The sequence below is a fragment of the Arachis duranensis genome, chromosome 9 (assembly GCF_000817695.3).
Source record: "Arachis duranensis cultivar V14167 chromosome 9, aradu.V14167.gnm2.J7QH, whole genome shotgun sequence".
NCBI classification, from domain to species: domain Eukaryota; kingdom Viridiplantae; phylum Streptophyta; class Magnoliopsida; order Fabales; family Fabaceae; genus Arachis; species Arachis duranensis.
The window spans coordinates 2,512,843-2,522,657 of NC_029780.3; the positions used below are offsets into that span (position 1 = coordinate 2,512,843).

A 9,815-nucleotide genomic window follows, 5' to 3' on the forward strand; every position below is an offset into this window, starting at 1 on the left:
ATATTAAATAAAAAATTTTAGTAAGATTATTTTTCAATATCAATAAATATTAATTGTTATACATATTACCAGTGGTAAGATTTTTTTATTTAATATTAAAATAATATATATTAATATAAAAAAAATAATAGTAAATATAAAAATAATTGTTAACAAAAATTTTAGTAAAATCACAATTTAATAATTAAAAAATTATTGAAAAATAGGTATCTTAGAAAAAAATAATTTAATTATTAATTTTTTTGAAAATATTTCGTTAAAAATACAATTTAATTAATAAAAGAATAATTTATTAAAGGATATTTTGGTAAGCAAAATTTAATAATAAAAAATAAAATTTTTGTTAATGGATATTTTTTCAAAAAATAATTTATTTTTTTTCATAAAAAATGGATAAAGTTAACATTATTAACACAAAAAATTTAAAATGGATTAAAGAGGAGGTTTTTTAAAAGTTAGAAGGGAGGAAAATGTACATTTATAAAATAGAGGGAAGTGGAGTGACATTTTAGCATCTCGCAGGGAAGGGGAGCGGCATTTTCTCAAAATAAAATCATAAATAATAAGCAAATAACTTCAATTTATATTTTTAAAAATTCTAAATTCCAAACATAAAAATTCAAAAGAACCAAAAGAAAAATAACAACTCAAGAAAAGACAATGTTTCCACCAAAACAAACATATGCTTAGTATTATTCTATTAAATATACTCTAAAAGGGATTCTAAAACATGTGCATCCAAATTCTCAAGTTTCATTCTCAATCTTGATCTTCTTGCAAGTTGATGTATCTCCTTGCATCTTCGAATATTCCGACTCCGAAGATAGTCGCTTGGTTGGTGTAATAGCATTTTCCAACACTTCGAATTCATCATTGTCCGCAACTTCATTGGAGAATTCAAACAACAAATTCTGTACAAAATACTACGTTAAATTAAAGACTTCTTTCTTACCTTTGATTTTATCTCAATAATATTTTTTAATAAAATAAAGATCTAACTTTGAGAAAACAAACAACCAAAAAATTCATTTTTTGAATAAATACCTTAACATCTTCTACTTTCTCCCCTTCAATGATTGACGAAGTCTTTGAAGTTGGAAGTAAACCACCGGTGTAATCAACATCCTAAAATTATAATTAGTTATTAATTATTATTTATGAATTAGATACTACTAATGATCAATGAGAAGAAAATATTGCCCTTTTTTCAAAAATGTTGCCCTTAATAAAAACGTTTGTTACCTATTAATAATATTAATAAAAATATTCATAACAAAATAAGTTAAATAATAATTTAAAAAGATGAAATTATCAAAAATTTTAGATTTATAAAAATAAATATATGATTACTCATTATCAATCTCTAATTTAATAAAAGTGTACTTGATAAATTTTTCATTCTTTTCAAGAGTTCTCTCACTCCCAATTCCAACAAGATATCTAACAACATCTGAAATGATTTAAAATAAAAAAAAATTGTTATCAATAAGTTTGTTAAAAACAAAGCACAGTGGTTAGAACTTACCAATAGGAGTGGATCAAGTATCTTTACACAGGTCTTTCCCAAAACTTGTTTTGCCTCCTTGTCACGAATCAAGACACAAGAACCCTCTTAACCGAGGCGTGTATTTTTCCTCCCTAGAATTGATAAACAAAAATCAAAGAAAAATTAGATGGGGATAAACAAACAAATTTAAAATATAAATAATATAAATTTAAAATAAAATAAAAAATATTAGTAGAAAACTCACGTCTTCATCGAACCAAACCATCTCAATTGAGTATGGCAATGAAAATTTTTCGTAACTTGGTAGTGTCTATAACCATATCACTCGTATACATACACACAAACTATCAATTGTAGGTTTGATTTATGCAATTTTGTGAATACCAGCCATTGGAATAAGTAGAGAAATTTTAGATTTTGGATGTATATAAAGAAAGAGTTTGATGTACTTTAAATTGTGGTGCTACACATATCTCATAACTTATACTTTTATGGTTGAGTTATAACTAAAATTTTTTAAATTTAATTGACTTTAATTTAAATTTGAATTAAATTTGCAGATAAAGTAAAATAATTTAAAATTTAAAAAATAACAATCTCAGTAAAATAATTTAAAATTTAAAAAATAACAACCTAAGTGAAACAACCCAAACAAATAATTTTGAATTTGAAAATAACAACCTAAACAAATAATCATTTATAATTTATAAATATAATTCTAAAAATTTCTAGTGATGACACCTAAGCAAATAAATTTTCAGACTCAACGTATGAGTGCCACGTCAGCATATAAGCTTCCCATTTGTATACTATAAAGATAAAAATAAAGATAAAGATAAAGATTGGTCTGATTTTTCATTAATTCATCCAACCAATTCATCCTGTTGACTGTAAAAAAAATTATACAAATCATAAGCAAACTAATAACCTATGAAGTACAGTAAATTATTAATGAAATACAGTAAATTATTAATTATTAAAAAGATTATATATCTTAATACCTATTATATACCAAATATATCAATATAGCTCAATCTATTAATCTATTAATGTATATCTATTAATCTATTAATGTATATCTATTATCTATTTGATATCTTAATATTTTTTATCTTAATATGTATCTATCTATTATATTATATATATAATAAAAGTCATCAAATGTGATGAAACTATGAAAGATAAAAATTTCCAGTCTTACCACGTGCTGGTCATGGATGGAAGTTTCAACACCTAATTAAAGTAGGTTACCTGTTAGTTCAAAAAAATAATTAATGTAAATTCAAAGTATCAGACAAGTGTGTTTGAAATTTGGCCAATTTGTTCTGAAAATTTACGCTATCACATGCAGCATTGATGTAAATTTTACCTATAAAAAGAAATGATTCATTCATCAGAAGGGCAAAATCTTTTTGAGCAAAATAACCCAATTCATCCAATCCCTCCTTTCTTATTACCTATTTTTTATTCATCACAGATTTTTCATTTGTCCAAGCATCACCATTATCACACACAATTACTTCATTATCATTCAGGCAGTCACAACATATATTGAGTATACATAAAATATTATCTCTAATTTTGCACGTGTGGTTGCTGTCTTTCGAGGTTGGTGTGTCATCAAAACTTCTACATGAATGCATCATGGAGCTGCCGTTCCTCTCTCCTTCTCCCTCCCCCTCTGACTGAAGTCCCCATTGGTTCTCATTATCAAATTCTCCCTCCCCAAGTTATTAGTAAATATGTGTGATTTAAACAAAAAATAAGACATCACATGCCCTTGCATATTATTTATTTTTTTACTTAGGCCAAGCAAGCATGATTAAAATAGAACAAACTCACTATAATAGTCCAAAACAACAATGCAGCACATTCCTTTTTTTCATTAGTTATTTGTTTTTTTTTTTCAAAAACCATGAATGGCAAGAAACCATCTATCTTCAAGGATTATGTCAGAAACTTTAACAAGGATAACTTACCAAAAATCTTACAATATCCACAGTATGAGAACCTAAATCAATCTAAATATGTAATTTGTAATATATTCTTTGGTGTCTGAAAATAAAAGGAAAGAAAAAGAAACAAAAGAAACAAAAAAAAACAAAGAATAAGCACTCTCTAAAATCTAAATGACAGTAAATACATCACAAGTAATTCAAGATCAGCACAATGATTAACAACAAACTCCAAAAGATTATCAATTTTAATCCAATTTTAACAAGATCAGCACAATGATTAACAACAAAAAAAGCACTTAGTGAGGTAATGAGCACAAAATCAAGAAACTTTAATAAAATTTAACATTAGAAAAAAAGCAAGAACAAGCCAATGACAGTTTATCAGTACCAATTTAGCATCAATCAATAAGCCAGTAACAGAGTTCATTAATCAAGAACAGGCTATAGAACAAGCCAGAGTAGTTAGCAAAGCCAATCAAGTTTTTAACATAGTTTTCACAAGGTTAACACAAAAATTAACATCCTTTAACAAAGATTAACAAAGTCTTTAACCCAATTTTTACAAACTCAGCACAATGATTAACAACAACAAAAAAAGCCCTAAATGAGGTAATGAGCACAAAATCAAGAAACTTTAACAAAATTTAACAACAGATAAAAAAAATGCCAAGCACAAGCTGGTAACAGTTATCAGTACCAATTTAGCATCAATCAATGAGCAAATGATTAACAAGCTCACCACAATGAGCAACAACAAAAAAAAGAAGAGCACTGAATGAGGTAACGAGCACAAAATCAAGAAACTTTAACAAAATTTAACATCCGACAAAAAAGCCAAGAACAAGCCAGTAACAGTTTATCAGTACCAATTTAGCATCAATCAATAAGCCAGTAACAGAGTTAATTAATCAAGAATAGGCTAGAACAAGCCAGAGTAATGAGCAAAGCCATAGGCTAGAACAAGCCAGAGTAGTGAGCAAAGCCAATCAACCAAGAACAAGCACTAAGCACTGACAGAGCATCCAATTAACTCAAGCACAAAGTAAAAAAACAAAACAGCAACACATCACTTAATCAATAATCATCAATCAATGAAAAATAAAACACCAACAGTGAGTATTAAAAAACGACGATCACTAACCATCAAGGAACAAGCATGAAGAGGGTTTGGTTTCTGAACAGACGATAAAAAAAACACGAAGAACAAGTACTAGCAGTGAGCATTAACCTTTGACGGACGACGGAGAGCGGTTGAGCGCAACGGACGACGGAGAGCGGTTGAGCACAACGGACGACGGCGAACAGGCGACTGATGACAGCGAACAGGGGATGGAGAGCGAACAGGTGACTGATGCGAGCGAACAGGGGATGGTGAGAGCTAAGAAACGAACGACGATAGCACCAAGGCGGAAGTTCTTGAGTGCGACGGAAGCGGCAGCAGCAGTCTCTCACTCCGACACACGGCGACAAGATTGGTGGAGGCTAGGATTTGCTTTCTTGGGTGGAGGCTGGAGGCTAGGGTTTGCTTTCTTGGGTGGAGGCTAGGGCATTTTGCTGATGACTAAGAAAGGAGTTGGAAAAGGGAGCCAAACGCGTGCAAACCCTTTTTCCATTTCAAACTAACAAATTATAAATTTTTATGTATTAGAGTTGTATCTATTAATTTAAATTATATAGTATTTAATACAAAAAATTAATAATATTATAATTTAATATATCTTAAATAATACAAAAATATTTGTTAGTGATTATTTATTTTTTATTTTGATGCTTTATTTTGTTAGACATTATAAGCATTAATTATTTTTTTTTTGTGTTTGCCATTATTAATTTTGTGTTTAAGCGATTTTTTTTTTGAGCTCAACTTGATATTTATAAGTTTTATTATTTGTATTATAAATTTATCCTTTAAAGTTATGTTTGGATAATTTAGTATCAACTCAAGAATTTAATATTCACATTAGATAATTGGTTAAAAAAATAATTTAATTAATTATGATATATGTAGATTTAATAATTCAAACAACACTAAGCTACACTATTATATTTGACCTCAACATTTAAATGAGCATCTTTTATAATTCACCAATATTTATAATATCTATAGAATATAGGTAATAAATTACATATAAAAAAAATGAAAGAGTCACCATATAAAAAATGTTTGTGGTAATTAACTTACTCATGTAAATTTTAGGGTTCGCCAATTGAGACGTACAGGTTATAATAAACATAAATATTGTGTTAATTAACCTCAATGTTTAAATCAGCATTATTTTAGAGTGCAGTAATAATGTTTGACCTATATATATATAGGTGATGAATCACATGTAAAAAAATAAAAGAGTCGTCATGTGATTAGTATTTATGGTGGTTTAACTTACTCATAAATTTTAGAATTCATCAATTGAGACGCATAATAATTTTGTTTTTAAATATTTTTTTTCTTAAACTCCACATGGTGTTCACAAATTTTATTATTTTTATCATAAATTTATCTTTTAAAATTAACTTTGGATAATTTAGCATTCACCTCTAAGATTTAATATTTTAAATTTTGGATTCAGATAATAAAATATTTACATTTGATAATTGGTTAAGAAAAATAATTTAATCAATTAGGATATATGTAGATTTAATAATTTAAATAACACTAAACCACTATCATATTTGACCTTAATGTTTAAATTTGTATTCTTTATACTTCACCAATACTCATAGTATCTATAAAATATAGATGATGAATTGCGTATAAAAAAAATAAAAAAATTACTGTAATAATTAACTTACTCATGTAAATTTTAGGCTTCACCAATTAAGATATAGGGTTTATAATGAACATATAAGTGTTGAGTTATTTGACCTCAAATTCGCATTATTTTTAGAGTGCACCAATATTCATGATATATATAGAATATAGACTATGAATCGCATATAAAGAAATAAAAGAGTCGTTATCTGATTAGTATTTATGATTGTTAATTTACTCAGATAAAATGAACATAACTAATAGGTTAATTGACCTCAATATTTAAATTAGTATCTTTTTAGAGTGCACCAATATTCATAATATTTATAGAATATAAGTGATGAATCACATATAAAAAAAAAGTTGCTATATGGTTAATGTTTATTGTGGTTAGCTTAATCATATCAAGTTTAGAGTTCACCAATTGAAATATAAAATTTAAAATGAAAATAAAGAAATTTGCTCACAGGATATCCGAATGTTTAGTTAAAAAAATTTGCTAACTGGATCCTTAAGTTAGGTGACGGGTTATTAGGAGACAGTTCCGATGGTGAATCGGTGATTAGGATACCGAAAAAGTTACTATTTAATTTTGAGTCACCATCTCTTCATGATTTGGTGTTGTTCGTTTATCCTAATATCTTACTGCATATTTATAGCATGGATTAATTTAAGGACAGGAGTATATTGGCACCGATATTTGATGTTGTAACCGAAGTTAACAATCATGTCATATCTTTGCTTCCTGGCAATGAAAAGGTTTACTTGAGGTCTGACACACTGCTTAATGAAGACGGTCACTTAGAATCTGAATTATACAAAATGAGCACAGAGTCGTTGAATGCATTGATTTATTCTGGTATTTCACAACACAAGTTAGTGCTTAAGATTGGTGTGCCTGTCATGCTTCTTCATAATATTGTCCAATCCAATGGATTGTGCAACGGTACACGAATGCAAGTTAGGCGACTTGGTGATCATGTTATTGAGTGCGTCATCTTAGCAGGACGAAACGTTGGTCAAATTGTTTTATTCCAAGGATGAACATGATCCCTAATAATGAAACCTTACTTATCAGGTTTACCTGAAAGCAGTTTCTAATTGTGCTTTGATTTGCAATAACCATAAATAAGTCCTAAGGACAGACACTCACAACTGTTGGTGTGTATCTTCTAAGGTTTGTTTTCACACATGATCAGCTTTATGTTGCACTCTCTCAAGTCAATAATATGTCTGATCTTAAAATCTTGATTATTAATTCTGATGAAAAAGTCTCAAATCATATTCTTAATATTGTGTACAGAGAAATTTTTGTCAATTTATTTCCTGCCATTCAATTATTACTGTAATATTCAACGTGGCTGATGCTATGTCTCCGTGCTTGGCACGGGGCGTAAAACTAGTAGGATCTTAAAACCCAGCATTTGAATGCTGATGTGGCGTTCTATCCTTTATTTCTGTATTTTTTATTCATTGCTTCTCAACACTTTTCTTCTGATATTTTCAATTTCTTCATATGCGTTCTGCCCCTCTTTTCAAATCAGGTGTTGTTGAAAAAAGGTATTTTGACTTAAATTCTGTTCTGATCTTATTGTTGCAAGGGGATTTGTTTTGCTACCTTGCTTTCATATGCTTTGGGTTGTTTTCATTAGGTGTTTTTACTTTTTGAAGGCTCTACTACTTTAATGTTATATGTTGTTATCACAGTATTATGTTGTTGTTATTGGTGATTACATGTGATGTCGAATGCTTTCTTTGTATCGTGCAGGAAGGTTGGGGTGTTGTCCCAAAGGTTGCACCATAAGGTTGCTGTTTGAAATTGAAAAAAAGGGGTATTAACTGGCTTAGTTAAATTGTAATCTGTGTTGCTGTTGGGTTTGGTGATTGATGGAGCTTGGTATGAAGAAGTTTCTCTCTCTCTCTCTCTCTCTCTCTCTGGGTTAATTGTTTATTATTCACAATTGTTTGTTGTTCTGAGTTTCATGGTTGCAATTGCAAGAAATAGCCATTTTATTGAGATCTTACAACGCACTAGATTTATCTTAACTGTGTCATGCATTATATTCAATAATTGTTTGCTTGCAATATATTTCCTAAGTCGACTCACGAAATATTTGCATAAAAGCTTTATCAGGAAAAGGGTAGTCTTCAACTATCTTTTTAACAAATAATTATAACTTCTTGATTTAGTTTGTAGTATTCTTCAATTTCGTCTCAAAATTTAATTCACCAACCAGTTTTGCTTCTCTATTGGATAATTATTGTTAAGTAGCAAGTCTGAGGGATACTTGGTCTAATATCGGATGAAATAAGGTATAAGAGTTTATGGGATGAGATATTCATGTATTTACTATTTAGTGCCTTAAGATTTTTAAGTTGGTGTGGTACATTCTCTCACTTGGTTCCTATACAACTATACAAGTGACTAACTATTTCTTTTTATTGTAATATGAGTGCTAAAATATCACTCTTTTATGTATTTTTATTTTTTTTTTATACAAATAATAAATGTACTGTTTTGCTTCTCTCATATAATCTCTGTCATGAGATGGATATATCCTGTGGACATAGGAAAATAACTTGGTGACATTGATTATTGGAGTAAAACTCTGATCTTCTTGCTTTTGATCTATAACAAGTATCATTGCACCAAAACAAGTTTCAATACTTTTAAATTAAACTCCAAGAAGATTGTGCAATTTAATGATTTGAGAATGAACTGAAAAATGAAGTTGCAAGTTTGATCAGCAAAGGGCATTGGAAGAGGCTCATGGCCAATTACTTGAAGTTGCTCACAGATTCAATTACTAGGTCCAGAACTCCAACGTTTCAAATTACGGGTGAAGGTTCATTTTGAGCTGTGGAATTTAAGGTATGCCCAACTCTGATTACTTCTCTCATTATTGGTGTTATTGGCCACTACTTTTGCTGTAACGGAGATATTTGGTCATCAGAGCTTGGAATTCTTAGTGATGAGCAATCTCTCCTTTATACCTTGAATTTTTTATTCAACCCTTTACTTCAATGTTCAATTTTCCTTCGTAAGCATTTTGTCTTTATTTTCAAATTTTCAAATCACGGGTTATTGAAAAATTATACATTGACTTCAATTACTAATAATTGTTAAATTTTATTTTATTATTATATCAGTGCAAATGTTGTTGCTAACAAAATGGCAAATGTAAATTATATTCGGTGTTTGTAATATTAATTTTTTTAATTTGTTATTTTATTTATTGGTGTATTCATTGTTGGCATTTCTTATTTTATGATTCAACAATTGTATCTGCACCTTCTCAGCGCCAACAACTTGGAGTTGGAGACGAAAATGAACACGATCTCTCCGCCAGATTCGATGCTCTCAAGGTGAAATCAGCCTCAACATCAACAACTAATTTAACCGTGAAAAGTGTTGACCTCGAACATAATGAACTATTGTCAATCATTACATTATCTATGTAACGAATCTTAATCTTGATTCTTAATACTATTGTATCCATAGGCAAGATAAGGTATGAATTAATCCAATTCATTTTTTATATCATAAAAGACATTTTAAGAAAATAATTTGATAGCCAAATTATTATTCCCATATCCTTTC

At 28.9% G+C, this 9,815-nt stretch overlaps 1 protein-coding gene and 1 long non-coding RNA gene across 3 annotated transcripts in view; one reads left to right on the forward strand and one right to left on the reverse strand.

Annotated features, from left to right (window-relative positions):
* LOC107464024 (F-box/kelch-repeat protein At3g23880) overlaps positions 1–9,815 on the forward strand; it is a 24,436-nt gene that overhangs the window by 10,774 nt on the left and 3,847 nt on the right. The gene's annotated exons all lie outside the window — the stretch shown is intronic.
* On the reverse strand, positions 2,348–4,969 carry LOC127741485 (uncharacterized). The gene is made up of 3 exons (XR_008002666.1): positions 4,694–4,969; positions 2,709–2,758; positions 2,348–2,395 (listed from the first exon to the last, which is right to left on the reverse strand). It is a non-coding gene; the product is annotated as an uncharacterized LOC127741485 (long non-coding RNA).